The 19,092-nt window shown below is 41.8% G+C and overlaps 1 protein-coding gene across 7 annotated transcripts in view; it reads right to left on the bottom strand.

The window, feature by feature from the left end:
* The window catches only part of PRKG1 (protein kinase cGMP-dependent 1), a 924,943-nt gene that overhangs the window by 592,209 nt on the left and 313,642 nt on the right, over positions 1–19,092 (bottom strand). The window lies entirely within an intron of this gene.

A 19,092-nucleotide genomic window follows, 5' to 3' on the forward strand; every position in this document is an offset into this window, starting at 1 on the left:
GAAATTGCGTGAGAGCCTGAGTTACAAAAATGAAAAATCTACTTGAATTTATTCAGGGTCAGATTCTGATTTCATCTACACCATTCATTGTAAATCCAGAGGATGATAACTCCATTGACTTCACTGGACTTTGGATAGATACTGGTTTAACTGTGACAGACTATGGTCCGCACCTTCTATAATCTCTTTCCTCCAATTAAAATGCCTGTAAATGTTATCACTGAACGTGCTATGACATTTCTACCTGAAACAAACTACTTGTAAAGCACTTATGCTGTAGCCCCCGAATTTGACAATATTGCAGTCTGCCATTTTGTATGTTCAACCACTGCCAGCTGAAACCCAAACGTCAAATAGCTAGGGATAATCTTAGGACTTGAGAGACAAAGCCATGCAGCTGCACTTTTGCAGCTCTGCTAATCAGAATGAGAGGCTGGGACAGGGAGTTAAGATTCCATTAAAATAGAAGGAATGTTTGGACAGACAACTTTGGTTTTAGGCACCTCTGACATGTAAGTCGTATTATTATGATTAGAAGTGCTTTGCTGATAAGGAGAATAATGAATTGTTATTTGCTGTTCCTAGGGAAATTGTTAGCTTATTAGGAGCTATAATAAGTTGTGATTTGTTTGGAGAAAATTTATAAAAAGTTTAATTAGAAAGCATGCTTTGGAGCAGTCCAAGGAAGTTTTCTTTGGGCAAGGATTTGGCAGCTAAGCTCTGCATCAGTCAGATGGAAGGAAGGGCCACCTGAAGCTTGGCCACTGATTCCTTGAAACCATTTCTTAACTTTAAGTAAATATAAATGTTTTGAGATGCTCTAAAACTACTGTGACAGCACGTGTGTGTGTGTGTTTGCTTGAGATCTAATAAAAAAGTAATTTTAGGCGAAAGCAATCTTGTTTGTACCAATCATTTATCAGATGGATGAGCTGTGCCCCCAAACATTTATTCCTGACACCTCCTGGAGAGAAACAACAAAGTTACCAATGCTTTGGGTTCTGAAAATCTTGGGTAACTATGCTATTTAGGGGGAGTAACTAGCATTCCCTTTTAAAAGGACAAGCAATTTAACTGTGATTATCAAGGGCGAGTACAGTTTGCTAATACATTATTTCAGGAGAATAAACAGACTGAAGGAGTTCTCTAGCTGTGTCAGTGTAGTGCATAAGAAATAATTAGGAACAGTCAAAAGTAGTCACAAGTAAATCCTGAACTAGAGTCTCCAGCTTAAATTATATTAAATCTAAATTATATATATTTTTTGTTTCTAGACAGCCCTTGTACAGTCTGAAGGATCCAAAAATTATTATTCATAAATATTTAAACTTATGGTAGCACCCAGAGGTCCCAGTCAGGACTGGGGGCCATTATGCAAAGGGACTATACAAACACAGATAAAGAGATGGTACTTGCTCCAGAATCTAAAAGTCTTACAAACTGAACATACTATAACCTATTTCTGCTACAAAATTCAATTCCCTGTCTAGTCCACAGAAGGAAAACTCTTCACGTTTTGCAACGTTGCCATCAACACCAATACTCATATATTGAGCTAGTTTGTAATACAAGCATAGCACAAGGTTAAAATCAATAGGACAATGCTCTGAGAATAAAGCCACTAAAGGTGTGCATCTTGAAACAAAGTATTAATTGGGGAATAAGAGAACAAAGAGCAAGCACCAAATAAACCTTCCTAATAAAACCATTTGAAATTCATCTATTAGGTTTATTGCTGCAGTCTTTTATACAATATTCCTGGACACCGTCCAGCAGGTAAAAAAAAAAAAGAACAATGGAGTAGCTAGAAGCCATTTAGCACAGAAAAGAAATTCCAAGACACATTTGTGACAGTAATAAGTGTGAAATACTAATGAAGTGTGCACTAAAGTCACATAGATGATTTGTGAGGATCTCAACCTCTTCACTTTTTTGACATAATTCATTAACAAATACTTTTCATCTGTGACACCACAGTTAAAGCTCAGAATGAATTTCTTGCCTATGCTACATGGATTCCAGTTACTCCTTTGGTTGCTTCGGGAATCTAATGAAGGATAAAGACAGGGGACCAATTCTCTCTCTTCACAAACAAGGATTCATAAAAAAATCTTTAAAGAATTATGTGTCTTTACAAGACACTGTCAACTTACTACTTACCTTCCCATCTTAAAATTTTGAACCTACTATTGTTTCAGGTTATTCCTGAAATTATTGTAACTGACATGAGATTTTACGTTGTGCATTTGACAGCACTTTAGGACAGCCAGTTCTGCTATTTTGTTGGTGGTGCACCTATAAGGCCTGGTCTACACTAGGATCTTAAATCGAATTTAGCAGCGTTAATTCGAACTAATCGCTCAACCGTCCACACCAGGAAGCCATTTAATTCGAACTAGGGGGCTCCTTAGTTCGAATTTGGTACTCCACCCCGACAGGTGGAGTAACGCTAAATTCGCACTTGCTAGCTCGAATTAGGCTAGGTGTGGATGCAAATCGAACTTAGTAGCTCCGGGAGCTATCCCACAGTGCACCACTCTGTTGACGCTCTGGACAGCAGTCGGAGCTTGGATTCTCTGACCAGCCACACAGGAAATGACCCGGGAAAATTTGAATTCATTTTCCTGTCTGGGCACTTTGAATCTGACGTCCTGGCTGGACATCGGGGCGAGCTCCGCAGCACCTGCAACGATGCAGAGCTCTCCAGCAGAGGAGTCAGCCCAATGCAAGAATAGAAAGAGATCCCCAGCATGGACAGACCGGGAAGTCCAGGATCTGATCGCTGTGTGGGGCGAGGAGTCTGTGCTGTCGGAGCTGCGCTCCAACAAGCGTAATGCAAAGACCTTCGAGAAGGTCTCCCAAGCCATGACACAGAAAGGATACAGCCGGGATGCGATGCAGTGCCGCGTGAAAGTCAAGGACCTGAGGCAAGGCTATCAAAAAGTCAGAGCGGCAAACGGACGCTCCGGAGCACAGCCCCAGACATGCCGCTTCTACGAGGCACTGCATGCCATTCTCGGTGGGTCTGCCACCACTGTCCCACCACTGACCGTGGACTCAGTGGATGGCATAGTGAGCCAGGACAGTTCCTACTCGATGTTCGCCGATGGGCAAGACGACGAAGGGTCCGTGGAGGAAGGCGCAGGCGACAGCGAACACAATGCCGCTTTCCCTGACAGCCAGGATCTGTTCCTCACCCTCACAGAGATCCCCTACCAACCCTCACCGGCCGTGAACCCGGACTCAGAGTCAGGGGAAGGATCAGGCGGTAAGTCGTATAAACAAGAAAATATTTATTTGCTCGAAAACATGTATACCAAAAATATAAATTCTATCTATAAATACTATATCTAAAAGTTTTTAAAGGGAAACTAAACGAACAGTAGGTCTACACAGATTGGGATGGAACAATAGTCCTCCATGGACAATTCCACAAATGCTTCAAACAGTTCCTCAAATACCCTCCGCAGGAGGTTTCGAGGAAGAGGTGCCCTATTTGGTCCTCCGGTGAAGCTCACTCTTCCACGCCACGACATCCTCAGATACAGGGGAACCATCGCCTCTACCAGCATGGCCGCGTAGGGTCCCGGTCGGTGAAGTGCTTCCCTTAACATCCTTTCTTTCTGCACTCGAGAGACACGCCTCAGGGTAATCTCGTTACTGAAGTGCTGCATCTAATTAGGGCAATTAGCGAATAGTTACTGTTCTTAATGGTTTACTTATACTTTGCATAACAAAGCCCCGCGCTTAGCAGCCACGTGCTGTAGGCCACACAGGAAAAGCATACATTGATCTTTCCCCTGCAGTGTCGGGAGTGGCTGCAAAAGGGTCATAGTATCTGATTTCCAGATTGCCGTTAGCACGACGGCACAGCTATCCGTTAACTGATAAGCATAATGTACTGTAAGGCTTACCAGGACTCTCTGCTAGAGGGATTCTGCTCTCTCTCCCGACTTCTCCGCTCTCCTGTGCAATGGCGCAGCCAATCAGAGCGTAGGCCAAAATGTTGTGCTTCTCTGGAGACCACGTGACACTTGTTGTCCGGTACGGTCTTCTTCATGGAAATTGACTAGACGGTGTTCACTGTTCGCGAAAATGTATCTGTACAAGGAAATCACTAACTTTCCCCATCACACAGCTTCGGGTCCTTCCCGGACTGCCCCGGCATCCCCCTCGCAGAGACTGGCAATGATTAGACGGCGAAAGAAGAAGACTAGGGACGACATGTTCGCTGAACTGATGGTCTGCTCCCGAGCAGAGGCTGCAGAGCAGAAACACTGGAGGGAGACCCTATGTGAGCAGCATCGCACACTCATGGAACGTGAGGATAGGTGGCGGCAGGAAGACCAGCAGACCACCCAAACGCTACTTGGTCTCATGAAGGAACAAACGGACACGCTTCGTCGCCTTGTTGATGTCCTGCAGGACCACAGGCTGGAGGACAGGGCCCCCCTGCAGTGTCTCTGCAATCGCCCTCACCAGCCAAGAAGTCCTGGCCCCCCCTCACCCAAAAGTACAAGACGGAGGGGTGGTAGAGGACGTGAGAACTGTCACTGAACCAGAGCAGAGCGGCCGTGTACCCCGCACTTCTCACGTTAGAAATTTGTAGAAGTGCTTCCCTTATAGGCTCAGCCAGTCCCAAATCCAAGGTTCATCCCCCCACTGTTTATTAGATTAATAAAAGCTGTTTGCTGTTAATCACTGTTTCCGTCATGTCTTTCCTGTCAGAGGATTTTTCGGTGTATGGGGTGGACAGGGGTTTCATACTTGCACGGTATAGCCTACAGTACCAGGGTACAGACTTGGGGAAAGGATCAACTGCGGGGCACACACACACTGCAGTCAGTAGGCACCAGGGTCATTCTGTGTTGTGTATGCTGCCCCTGTTCATTTCGTAATGTGTATAATTGTCCAGGGTCCTAGCGCCTGTCACGCCATTACTGTGAAGGCAGGCTGCCCTTACGATGCACTTGCAACGGATCCACGAGCCTATCCGCTGCCCTGAGCCCCAACAAGAGCCCTCATCCACGGACAGATAGTCACCCTTCTCCCACACCCATCACCCCTTCCCACGCAGAAACCCGCAGCCCACTGCCGTCATCCAAACCCCTATGCAAAGAAGGCACCACTCGCCCCTTCCTGCAAACCCTCCCCTTCATGCAGAACCACTGTCATCCGTCCCCCACCCCAGAGACCTATGTAGGAGCAGGAGGATGTCAGTCCTCTATGGAGGAAGCGGTCTGTACGTCAGTGCACACCGTGCCCAGCACAGTATGCGTCCATGTCTCAACACCAGAACAGAAATGCAAAGTAAAAGAAAGATTTATTAATAATGAGTGTAACAATTACTTTGCTTAAAAACGTGCTTTGGAAGTGGGGGAAACTTGGAGAACAAGGCATGTAGCCGCAGATCCAAATCGACACAAACTGACACAGGCCCAGGGTCAGTTTCTCTTGAAAGCAAGTGGAGAGTCATAGGTTACCCTGATCTCCGAGGAAACTTGCTTTCAAAGCCTCCCGGATACAGAGCGCTTCCCGCTGGGATATTCTCTCGGCACGGGTGTCTGGCTGAGCGTAAACTGCAGCCAGGCGATTTGCCTCAACCTCCCATCCGGACAAAAAGGCCTCGCCCTTGCTCTCACACAGATTGTGCAGCACACAGCATGCAGCAATAACTACGGGGATATTCTTTTCGCTGATGTCCGAGCGAGTGAGTAAGCTCCGCCATCTCCCCTTGAGACGTCCGAAAGCACACTCCACCACCATTCTGCACTTGCTTAGCCGGTAGTTGAAGAGTTCCTTCTCACTGTCCAGGGCGCCTGTATAGGGCTTCATGAGCCAGGGCATTAGCGGGTAGGCTGGGTCCCCAAGGATCACTGTAGGCATCTGCACATCCCCAACCGTTATTTTGTGGTCCGGGAAGAAAGTACCTGCCTGGAGGAGTCTAAAGAGACCAGAGCTCCTGAACACACGCGCGTCATGAACCTTGCCCGCCCACCCGACGTTGATGTTGGTAAAACGTCCCCTATGGTCCACTAGTCCTTGCAGCACCATGGAAAAGTAGCCCTTTCGGTTAATGTACTCGCTGGCCTGGTGGGCCGGTGCCAGGATAGGGATGTGAGTCCCATCTATAGCCCCACCGCAGTTTGGGAATCCCATCGCGGCGAAGCCGTCTATGATGACCTGAACGTTTCCCAGGTTCACTACCTTTGAGAGCAGTTGCTCAACGATTGCGTGGGCTACTTGCATCACAGCAACCCCCACGGTAGATTTGCCCACGCCAAAGTGGTTCGCTACTGACCGGTAGCTGTCTGGCGTGGCAAGTTTCCAGAGGGCTATGGCCACTCGCTTCTGCACACTCAGGGCTGCTCGCATCCGGGTGTCCTGGCGCTTCAGGGCAGGGGCCAGCAAGTCACAGAGTTCAAGGAAAGTGCCCTTACGCATCCTGAAGTTTCGCAGCCACTCTGTGTCATCCCAGACCTGCAGCACTATGCGGTCCCACCAGTCCGTGCTTGTTTCCCGGGCCCAGAATCGCCGTTCCACACCATGAACTTGACCCATTGCCACCATGATCTCCACTGCCCGGCGTACCCTGCTTTCTGAGAGGTCTGCGCCACTCTCCTCACCGCGCTGCCGGAGCCTCCTCGCCCGATTTCTCAGTAGCTGACTGTTGCACAGGTGGACGATAAGGTGCGAGGAGTTGACAACGGCCATAAGTGCAGTGATGATCGCAGCGGGCTCCATGCTCGCAGTGCTGTGGCGTCCGCGCTGTAACCGACCAGAAAAGTGCGCGAACAGATTTCCCGCCGGCGCTTTCAGGGAGGGAGGGCGTTTGTGAGTGACGGTTGAATGATGACAGTTACCCAAAACCACCCTCGACACATTTTTCCCCCAGCAGGCATTGCGAGCTCTACCCAGCATTCCAATGGGCAGCGGGGAGTGCGGGAACTGTGGGATAGCTTCCCACAGTGCACCGCTTCCAAAGTCGACGCTGGCCCCGTGAATGTGGACTCAGAAATTCGAATTAGTGTATTTAGTATGGATACACAAATTCGACTTCATAAGGTCGAATCCACAAATTCGAACTAAGTTGATTCGAAATAGTCTTGTAGTGTAGACAAGGCCTAAGAAGTTATTTATGGACAACAGCAACTGCAGAGCTGACAGTGAACCTGCCACCTGCCTCAGGCAGGTGTGTGCAAGGAGACAAGAGGGAGGGAGGGAAGGAGGAGAATTGGTGGGCCTGAGGCGTGTTTGGTGTTCTTGCTCTTAGGCCTGCCCAATTTTCCTTTTAAAAGATAAAAAAAAAACCAAAACTGCTTTTCTGGGAATGTTTTCTTAAATATGCTAAAATAATTACACTAAATAAGGCAAACTCAGAAGTAACTAAGATCAAACATTAAAATTCTCATAGTTAATAATCCTTCAGCCTTTTATTATGGATGATTTAAAGTGTGCTAAGACAAATTTCAATTTAGATTTACATTTAGACAATCTCAGAACATATCGGTTAATATTTCTCAGTTTGGGGAATCTCTAACAGGTAAGATTAAATCCAAGAAAAGTAATTATTTTCCTAAAATCAGTGAGTGAGGTGAAGGATATAGACAGATTTATTGTCAGCTCATCCTCATACATCTATTATTTTGGTTCTGAGCCTTCTATGGGGGAAATGAAGAAGACTGTATAATAGAAATGAAGAATACTACATACACTTTTCATAGATAATGAATTCCTGACTCGTCTGAATATTTGCAAAGGGTTTTTTTTTCCATTTTAATGGAAAATACTAAGTTTCAATTTCAATGGAAAAAAATAACAGAATACAAAATCCTCCTCCCCCCAAAAAGCAGGTGGGTTTGCTGCAACAGAAATTCCTGCCTAGCTAGCTTCTGTATTCTTTTAAAATTCAGGTTATGGTTGAGTGATCCTTAACCTGGAATCATTTACACTTTTGCTGCTGACTGGCACCAAATACCTTAAATCGGTGCCAGCAACTGCTCTAACAGGTGCAGTTTGCCGTTATTTGAATACTGAGTCATTAGACTCTTATGAGCCTGACACATCAGTACATACATACATTGATTGATCGCTATGAACGGGAGTTCACTGTGATATTTAACATGTGTTGGAATCGGACAGGACTGTTAAACACACACAGCAAAATGGCTAATTTATAGCTCTCACTTGCAATGTACTGGCACAGTGCAGGAAAGAACTCTGGAAGCCAACATTTTCCAGATTTTTTTCTAGTGCTTTTACACCTGTACCATCAAAAGACAGTGTCACATAAAATGGTGCTTTAACAGCCATCTACCTTGGGTGTTTGTGATGTGTAACCTTGTTTCTCTGAAGTTAAACTGTGCATTGTCTAGTCTAGAGCTCAATTCAACCATCTACTCGTGGAGTTCAGTACAGGAATTGAGGGAGGCACCACTGTATAAAAGAAAAAAAATCAAATGCACAAATAAAAAATGGGGAATAACTGTGTAGCCTGCAGTACTGTAGAAAAGTATATGGGGCTTATAATGCATAAGTTGAATATGAATCAGTATGATGCTATCGCAAAGACAAATGTCATTCTGAGATAACAGGAGTTCTGTATGTAAGACATGGGAAGTAATTGTTCTGCTCTACTTGGCACGGCTGAGCCCTGAGCTGGAGTACTGTGTCCAGCATTGGGCACAACATTTTAAGAAAGATGCGAACAAACTGGAGAGCAATAAAAATTATAAAAGATTTGGAAAACATGACCTGTGAGGAAAGGTTGAAAGAAATGGGCATGGTTAGCCTAGAGAAGAGAAGGCTACGGGGGAAAGTGGGAGGGATGTGATAACAGTCTTCAAGTATGTCAAAGATTGTCAAGAGGACAGTGATCAATTGTTCCTCTGAGGGTAGAACAAAAAGTAATCTACCTATTTTGCAGCAAGGGAGACTGAAGTTAGATATTATAGTTAGGAAGTTTTTCCTAAAAATAGTTTAGCACTGGGACAGGCTATCTAGGGAGGTTGTGGAATCCTTGTCACTGGAGGGTTTTAAGAACAGGGTAGACAAACAGCTGTCAGTGATGGTCTAGGTATACTTAATCCTGCCTCAGTGTCCGGGGGCTGGACTAGATGATTTCTTGGGGTCACTTCCAGCCCTACATTACTATGATTTTGTATCTCCACTATTCTGAGACAAATGGTCATAGGAGAATAGTGAAAAGTGGTTTTCCCCCCTATTTTGATGTTTTATTAATAAAAAAGAGATGTTAAAGGGACCATTAAAATGTGGAGGGTGGGGTTTGTTTGGTTTTTTTATTATAGAAGGGGTAGGGACAGAACGAATTGTCAGGTATGGAACAAGACATTTGGACTGGGCTTTGGGATCAGTAATTAATTGTCTAGATGGGCTGGACAGAATTGGACAGTGAAGGCCATGCGCTCAACTGTCATGTTCAAGGTCAAAAAATTCCTAGGCACCTGTTTAAGGAAGCTTTATGGCCAAAAGAGAGACAGCAGCACACAACAAGATTTAGATTATGGTGCCTAAAATTACACTAGTCTTAATTCTTAACAAAATAATGCAGTTGATAGGTTGTCTTTACAGTTTCTGCGTTTCAGTAAATAAACTCTGTGTGTTACTAAAGGATCTTTAAACACTAACATCCTAACTTCTTTCATAACCTTCCAGAACCTTTGAGTCACTTGGGTGACCTGATATATTTCACAACACTATGTTGTTTTCTTTGAAATTCACTAAACACAAGATGCATTTTTGTTCATATGCCTTAAACAGCTGTTGGACTATGCTATTCAAATTGATTTTTTAGCTATAATGCTCCTCCTCAATTCTTCAGCATTCAGTTTTTCATTTCCTGGCTTTTGAAAATATTTTAGAAGTATTTTAGGATCTTATCTAAAAATCATACATTAAAAACTATAATGCTGTGAAATATTGGAACTGACCAGGTAGGGGAATTTTAATTGTTTTTTTTGTTAAAATGAAAAATGTTTGGTATGTACTATACTACATAGTAAAGAAAACCACACATTGCAAGTCTCATTATTGCAGACATGGAAACATGACCAGAGATGGAGTGTTCTGCTTTTCAAAGGGCTAACCTCCGTCTCTCTTTCATTCTATTTCATTATCTATTAATTATGCGAAAGTTGGCCGATACCATCCCACACAACAAAAAGCAAGCCTTGTTTGTGGAACAATGCATGCTGGCTATAGTAGATACATATTTGTCCACCCAGCCTTTCGTAATATATTTTATGTAAATAACCTTTTACTACAACAGAGAGGCACAATATAAAATACTAATAGCTTCACAAAACTAAGAAACAAAAACTCAAAATGAGAGAGAGAAAGTATCTATGTAGTATTAAAGTTGTTTGTACATGTAGGCATACACACACAATTTTATTACTATACATACATCAAATTAATCCCATATATAACTCAATCAACTTCTTGTGCAATGCGTCTGTTTTCAGAGACCATGACTGCAGAAGAAGAGAGTTGTTATCTCAGATAGCTAGATGAAATAGGTAACATGATATCTCAAGTGGCAGAGAGGATGCTGAATATCAGAATAGATATCTTGAATTGGTCTCTGCTAAGTGGAGGTCAGCTCAGAGGTGACAAAGTAGCCATAAACCCAGGACCACCAGATCATCTAGTCTGCCTTCTGTAGTATGTCACAGGCCACCAAAACCATCAATAACCAGAATTAGATCAAAGTATTACAACCCTCAGAAGACTATTATTGTGTGCCACAGGCAGAGAAAAGGAAGGAACTCCTACCCAGGGGAATCCATGGATAGAATACAGCCATTCAGCAACTCTTACCAAACTCCTCCTTGTCTAGTACTGGCAACATAACTAAGGGATATCCAACATGGCTAGTGCATCTTTCCACTCTACTGTTTCTTGGCTTTTGGAATGACCCGTTTTGCTCAACAACAACTGGACAAAAATCAGAGCTCATTTATGCCAGAGAGTATTCTGGCCTGAGAATTGGAAGAGCACAACATGTGGCTGAAACTCACCTTTGCCTCTATCTTCTGGTCTTTTGCCATAGACAACATAGATCAACATGGATCAATAAACTGTAATACTTAAACCTAGAGGTCATGAATCCATAGTAACCAGATCTGGTGTCTTATAAAATAAGATATCTTTTGAATACCTGCCTATATCCAGGCTCAGAGAATAGGGAAATGGTGCTGGTTATGTTTCCAAAAAGAATACGTAAACTAGATGCCTCCCGCATACTTCTGGCACTTCAGCCCATGTTGCCTCACTAGCTCTCTCATTAGTTTTATATAGATATGAAATAATAAGGGGGATGGAGCCTTGGGACATAAAGTGTGAGGGTTTAGTACATGGAGAAACAGTTCCTTGTAACAACCCACACTGTTTGGTCAGAGACAAAAGACTGGAGCCATTTCTTGTTGTTTCCATGTCTCACCTCTCCAACTTCTTGGAGGTGAAACAGGTTTGTTTCGTGATCATTAGTATCAAAGTACCCTAGAGAAGTTCAGCCTGAGGAGTACAGATATATTCCCTTGTCTATGAAAAGGAGATGGTTATCCCACCAGAACAACAGATGTTGTCTCTGTGCCAGAAAAGCCTCTATATATCTTTTAAGTAATTATTTTAGTTTGAAAATATATCATTGATAATCTTGGTGTTCTTGATATTTCCACTATTATAATATTTGAAATGTGGTTGATGGCACATTACCGTACACTACTGGAAAGCCCAGGTAATAGAAACTAAACAAAACACCACAACATCAAGTGTTTAAAATGTAATTTTGTTTTGTATAATTTGGAAACAACATAGTCCTCTTTAAATACTAACAAGCAAGTTATATGTCCTTAGATTTCTGTGCTGAAGTCCTATCGGTATTTCTCCTTTAAAAGTTCTTCCTCTTATCTCCAATTTAAATCAGTCAAACCTCTTGGATAAAAAAGTGTTTTACAGAATATTTAAACTATTTGAGTAGAGGGCCAATGCTGTTCTCTCTTAAGATGAGAACAGAGTGAAATCATTGTCTACCTGGCTAGTTGCCAGTATCTACTGAGAGTATCAGATGGTTATCATCTCCACCTACATTTTTCTTGTGGAAATAAAATAGGCTGACTTCAGTGAGAGTCATAAGGGTGAAAGGATTTGGGTTCTTGATCTTTACTTATTTGTAAAGTAAATCTTATCGAGTTCTTTTTGCACTATTTCTCCTCACTTTTTCTTCAGTAATGTTATTAGCAGTGGCAAGCTCTTCAGAGAAAAGACTGTCTTCGGTTTTGTGTTTGGTGTTCCGGGCACATTTTCAGTGCTTTATTAATAAATAATTAATTAGTTAACAAGTTAAACTAAACCAATCAAGCTTACCTAGATCTCTTGGGTCTCAGAATTAGGCAGGAAAATATGGACTCGATCCTGAACCCATTCAGGTCAAAGGCAAAGCCTCCATTAATTTCAAATGGTGTGGAATAAAGCCTCATGTAAACTAGATTTTCTTTTAAGAGTTAGAGTGTGCCCAGCTTTCCAGTGAGTTACAGTGAGTAGTATTTATATATTTCCAATTCCAATTTCCATTCCAATTTCCATTTTGCAATTTAATATTTAAAATAGAGCTCATCAGAAAAATATTTCTTCTTCCCCTTGTGAAAAATTTCAATAACACAAAATGTTTTTGTCAAAATATTTACTTTGAATTTTTTCACTTTAAATCACAACCCCAAAACATTTCAATGAAACTAGATGTTTTTCCATTTAATTGAAAAACAAAAATTTCAACTGAAAATACCTTAAATCGGTGCCAGCAACTGCTCTAATTTGTAACAAAAACACATAACTGAACTTTTCCATATTTCCAAAAAGGTTTTGGTTGGCTCAGTTTGGTCATTATTATTTTAGCCAGTTCACTCCTTCCTAATAATCAGGTGTACATTCATGCAATATAAAAATGGGAAAACAGATCCTGCTTTGCAGTAATACTCTTGAAGAAAGTTGGATTAGTGGTTAGCGTAATAGACTATTAGACTTTGTTTTCATTTACCAAAACTAGAAAACTAGACTGCTGTCATTGCAATGTACTCCTATCAAGGCAAATATATCCTTCAAGGGAACCACAGAGGTTTCCCCCTTTATTATGCCCCATTAGTGCTAGCCTCCACTGGAAGTAAATACCATAGCAATTTTGCTCTCCTCAAACTGTTAACATGCATAATCTGAGTTGGATTCTTCTCTGCCATCCAAGTGGCCGAATACAGTATGAATAAGAATGTGTGGAACTGTTTTAAATCTTGGCAGGTGAAAATATCATGATTGCACCTCAGGCTGGTTTCCATTGCTAAGCCATTGCTATACAGAAAGCGTAAAGTGATCTATAAACTCCCTATTGATCTCAGGCAGAAACATCTGCTAAAGACAAAATAAATGTTAGGCACTAAATACAACACAGGGGAGGTTGCAGCTAATCAGTATTGCTACACCTATTCAACAGAACAGTTGGGATCATTAACACAATGCAGGGAAATCTGTAACAGCAGAAAAATCACACAGAGAGACAACATAGAGAAGCTTCCCTGGAAAATGAGCACATCATAGAACTATAAATAGGGGGGAAATTAACAGCAGGGCTAGAGAGATGCTACATTTATACAGTCTGTATCATTTATTTCCAAACTGAAAGAAGAAAACCAAAAATCAGGCTGTCTTTTCAGGATGCTATTACTCTGCTGCTTTTACATGGCATTGCAATGACTACCAAGCCTAGCTTAACACCTGAGAGCATTCGGGAGATGAAGGAAGGACACTTTGCAACTCTGCTGGCCAGTGAGAGACTGTGGAAAATAGCATGCCTCTTTCGGAACAAATTTTTATATTGAATGTCAGGTATGTCAAAACCCATCCAGAAACAATCAAAATAATAACCAAGAATATACAACAGATGTCAACAGCAGCCAAATATGTGAATCCTCATCGTAGTCCACGTACCTGATATGAAGAGGGTGCACACCTTATGACTCATTTGTTTAACCAAATTTGTTTATGTATCTTTCCAGCAATACTTTCCAAAAATTTACCCCCAGAAATCATATCAAATGGACTAACGCCCAAACCTCCAAAACAATGTGGATGACACAAAGCTACTAACCAGCTCTTTTCTCCACTACACAAGTATAAATCTAAAAAAATAAAGTTAACTGATTAATGAGAAAATGATACAAGATTAATAAGTTAGATTTAATAGAGATTTTCTTACTGTGCTGAGTCTGAAAAAAGCGAACTAATGACAGCAAAGCAAGGAAACTTAGCTGTAATTTCTAAAACATGCAAGATTCTGCAATTGGCATCTCTTTCCCTCCTCTCAACAAAGCTTAGCCCCTTTTCTGAAGGATGCCAGGTGGATAACAAATCTCCCAGGAAAGCTACAGAGAAAGGCGACATGGACAAAAAATGTGCGTTCAGAATTCCAGAAAAATTAATCAGTACACCAACTGCAGTGTCTTTCACTCTTTCCCATCCAGAACCAAGATCCACCAATATTTTCATACTGTAAAATATCTAAATCTCACATTTTACTGGGGTTGCACAGTAGGATATGATGAATATGGAGGTGTTATTTGCTAATTATTAACAACATACTTGACTCTGTGGCAACTTGGAGTTACATGACATACCACATACATGTCCTGCTCCAGGGAGTAGCTGAGTTCTTTGAGTCAGAACTGAAGAGCAGGAGGGATGTGGCTCTTTTTTTAAAGAGGCCGCCAACAGTTTCTGCTTAAAGGTCATTATCAAATACCTGGAGGCATCAGCTTTAATGGCTAGGAAAAAAACAGAACAAAAACAGTTTTGTCCAGGTGGCAAGGCCACTAAGCAGGGAAAACAGGAGCATAGATAAGGTCAGTAAGGATAAGAAATATGGCAATGAACTCCTGAGGCAAAAGCAAGGGCAGATACTTAATACTGGATCTCATTTGTTTAGGGCATGTCTACTCAAGAAAGTTAAAGGCAAATCAACTAAAGGTGTGAACTCAACATCTGTAAGTTATGGCTCATTAACCACCCACCACCACCACCTCCTGTGGATGCTTTCATTCAGGAATGAAGTGGCCTTTACTCACAGTAACTTAATCTTCCTCGGAGCCTGCCCACTTTCCATCAAACATCTTGATGGAATCAACACATTCCCACAGAACATTTTGATTCAGTCAAATCAGCATTTTTTACCGCTCTTGTTATGGTCTGGAAGAGCTAGACTGCTGAATCCACCCCAGGAGGGCTGTGAGGAAAAGGAGAAACAGAGGGTGCAGGTGGCCTGCCTTGTAAAACCAAGAGCAAGAAATCAGCAATAGTATTTTTATGCACAGTGGGAAACGTTGGTGGGGGATGTTGCTGTGGGAGGGGCCTTGCTGCCTGGAATGCTGGGATAGTGAGGGTTAGGGATGCAAGGAGTATGATATAGGAGTGGAAGGGGTTGTTTGTGCTGAGTGGGAGGGCTAGGTTTTTGGGGCTAGAGGAATAATGCCTGCTGAATGGGGGCATGTGAGAATGCTGGTTCTGGATTCGGAGTTGCTGGGTTGCTGGCTTCTGAACAGGAGTTTGTGGGCTACTGGGCGTGTCGAGTGGACTCGTGCTTGTATGGGTGGATATGGTGTTGGGGGGCTGTTTGATGCAAGCTGCTGGGTGCCCTTCCCTTCTATCACCTCTACCCATCCCACTGGACCTGAGAAGAGAGAATGATTTCGTAGCTGGGTTTCAGGGTGAAATGAGTTCCAAAGTTTTTCCCAGATGTATAAATTTTAAGAACTGTCTGCTTTACAGATCAGTGTCTCTGTCATGTTTCTGCTCTGAAGTCTTAATCTTGGCATCACAGTCTATTGCCATAGATACAAAGTTATAAGTTGACCATTTTAACTTTGTTTCAGCATACAACAGAGCAGTACATAAAATCCATTTATTCATTTCTGAATATTGGTGACATCATGGCAGATATTTCAGAAGCCCTCTCAATCCATCTCTCACTTCAAATAGTCAACAGCTAACCTCCCAGAGATCTGTGGCACACCATCTATCCATTTCCTTACTGGTCATCTCCTACTACGATGACCTGCCAACCTTGAGAAAGTTATGAAAGGAATGGTATCTGCACCTGATGTGAACAAAGTACATAAGTTTGTGTCTGAATGAATGGAGTGGTTGCTCAAATCTTTACAGAGTTACTGTGAGACTCTCTCTACGTGGTATAGGCAACACATAAGGAACAGTGGGTGAAATTCATTCCCGGGAAGAGGGCCAGCACACAGCTGTACAACACTTGAGTCCTATCCATTGTAAACACAGAAGTAACATTCTTTAGTTATAAAATCAACTTCAAGAGTGGTCTGGGTAAACACTGTAGGAGAAGATAGGCTGGATGGGAGAAGCCCTTGTTTAAAAGCAGATTTGATAAATAGAAAGAGGCATTTCTTAAAAAATGAGAAATATATATTGTGTAAATGCATGTCACTTTTCAGTCAGATGTACTTGAAAAGTCTCTCCTGAAACCAAGAGCAAACTGAATTTTAATAATTTGTGTGCATCACGTATATATTTTCAATAAGCCACCCATTATGTCAATAAAGCTACAATTTGCAATATTGCAAGGTAAGCCAATATCTTAGACCTTTAATATCAAAAATGTGCACTTTTATTAGATGTTACTTGATGTTTACCAATAAGAATGTTGACTCAGTTCAGTCACACATGATTTATTACTCTTTGTGCACATCATACAAAGGCAAAAATCAGTGCACTGACATTAAGCGCTGGAGGTAATATAGATTGGTAAATCACATTTTGGTTCTGTATTATCAAGTCAGGCTCCTGACCATGGGGGAAAAAGTCTGATAGCATACAGTAAAAATAACTTTCAGAAAATACACGTGATGATCTGAATACAATCAATTGTTCCAGCTCACAGTCAATCGTTTTATGTCAAGTAGTGCCATAAAACAGTATCTCCTTCAGAGAGCCAAAAGAAAGTTTAATTATTCATGTTTGAATTAAATAGTCTGCAATAAAACATATGGGGATTTTAAAGCCAAACATTTTAAACACTGGCACACAGGTAAACATATGCATGTTGAAATTCAGAATAGCAAGTGAACTGGAAACCAAAAAAAGGACGTTTGGTTATTTTCAGTTGTCCATACTGGTGAGGATTTGCCTTCATTCAGTCTACATTCCAAACTGACATTTTATAATAGCTGATATGTATTTAAACAGAGAGAGATGTTAAAGGGGTTGCTATTGGTCTAGAATCCATTGGAATGAAATTCATAAGTTATACAGAAGTCCAAAAATAGGCAGCTGCTGTTGAGCCATAACAATTCACATTTCTCCCTTTAACCAGCATCCTGGCCATTGTGCATTCTGATCCTTTTCTTTTTCTCACCCACACACTGCTCCTTCCACTCTTGAGTGCCCTGTCTGTCTCCTGTATATTTTTCTTTGAATGTGTTTCCTCCTCAAACTCTGAGCAACAAAGAGTTAATTTTGAATATTTTCCTTTGTTACTGCAAAAATACACATCTGAGATGTATCTTTTACTCTGCAGAAATGCCAGTGAATGCAGTGGTTATTACTACATATAGTTCAGGGGCATAAATGGCAGAATTGATATAATTTTCATCTAGATGAATTTCAGGTTTGCAACCTCTGAGTCCCTGTTGGATTCTCAGATGCTTCTGGGTGACCAGATAATAGCCGTGACCAAGAGGGATTTTTATCATTTGCACTTAGCCAGAAGGTAGCAAACTTTTTCTTTCAGATATGGATTTCACTGCTGTGATCCAGGCTTCTGTCAATTACTGTATTGAATCCTGCATGGAGCTAAACTTTAAGACTAGGGCTGTCAAGCAATTAAAAATATTAATCTGAATTAATCACGCTATTAAACAATAAAAGAATACCACTTATTTAAATATTTTTAAATAATATTTTCTACATTTTCAAATATATTGATTTCAATTACAACACAGAATACAAAGTGTATAGTGCTCACTTTATATTTATTTTTATGACAAATATGTGGACTGTAAAAAACAAAACAAATAGTATTTTTCAATTCACCTAATACAAGTCATATAGTGCAATCTATTTATCATGAAAGTTGAACTTACAAATGTATAATTATGTACAAAAAAACCCCTGCATTCAAAAATTATACCATGTAAAACTTTAGAGCCTACAAGTCCAGGGACGGCTCTATGTTCTTTGCCGCCCAAGCACGGCAGTCAGGCAGCCTTCAGCAGCGTTTCTGAGGGAGGTCCACCAATCATGCGGATTCAGCGGTGGTTCTGCGAGTGATCTGCCGGTCCCATGCCTTTGGCGTACCTGCCACCAAATTGCCACCAAAACCGCAGGACCGGCGGACCTCCCACAGAACCGCAGAAATGCCGCCGACAGCTGCCTGACTGCCGCCCTCACAGCAGCCAGCAGGCTGGCCCCCTGCAGCTTGCCGCCCCAGGCATGCGCTTGCTGCGCTGGTGCCTGGAGCCACCCCTGTACAAGTCCAATCAATACCACTTTTTGGTTAGCCATTCGCTCAGACAAACAAGTTTGGTTACATTTGCAGAAGATTATGCTGTATGCTTCTTGTTTACAGTGTCACCTGAAAGTGAGAACAGGCCTTTGCTTGGCACTGTTGTAGCCGGTGTTGAAAGATATTTACATGCCAGATGTGCTAAAGATTCATGTCTCTTGATGCTTCAACCACCATTCCAGAGGACTATTTCTTTTATCATTTTTACAGTGCAAATATTTGTAATAAAAATAATATAAAGTGAGCACTGTACACTTTGTATTCTGTGTTGTAATTGAAATCGATATATATTTGAAAAGGTAGAAAAACATCCAAAAATATTTAATAAATTTCAATTAGTATTCCATTGTTTAACAGTGCAATTAATCCTGATTGTTTTAATCACATGAGTTAACTGTTAATGGCATGAGTTAACTGTGATTAGATCAACAGCCTTATTTAAGACCATTTAGAAATTTTAACTGGGTCTGAATGCAGTGGTCCATTTGTTAGAAGCAGTT

Source organism: Mauremys mutica, chromosome 7, assembly GCF_020497125.1.
Source record: "Mauremys mutica isolate MM-2020 ecotype Southern chromosome 7, ASM2049712v1, whole genome shotgun sequence".
In the NCBI taxonomy this organism is placed as follows: Eukaryota; Metazoa; Chordata; order Testudines; family Geoemydidae; genus Mauremys; species Mauremys mutica.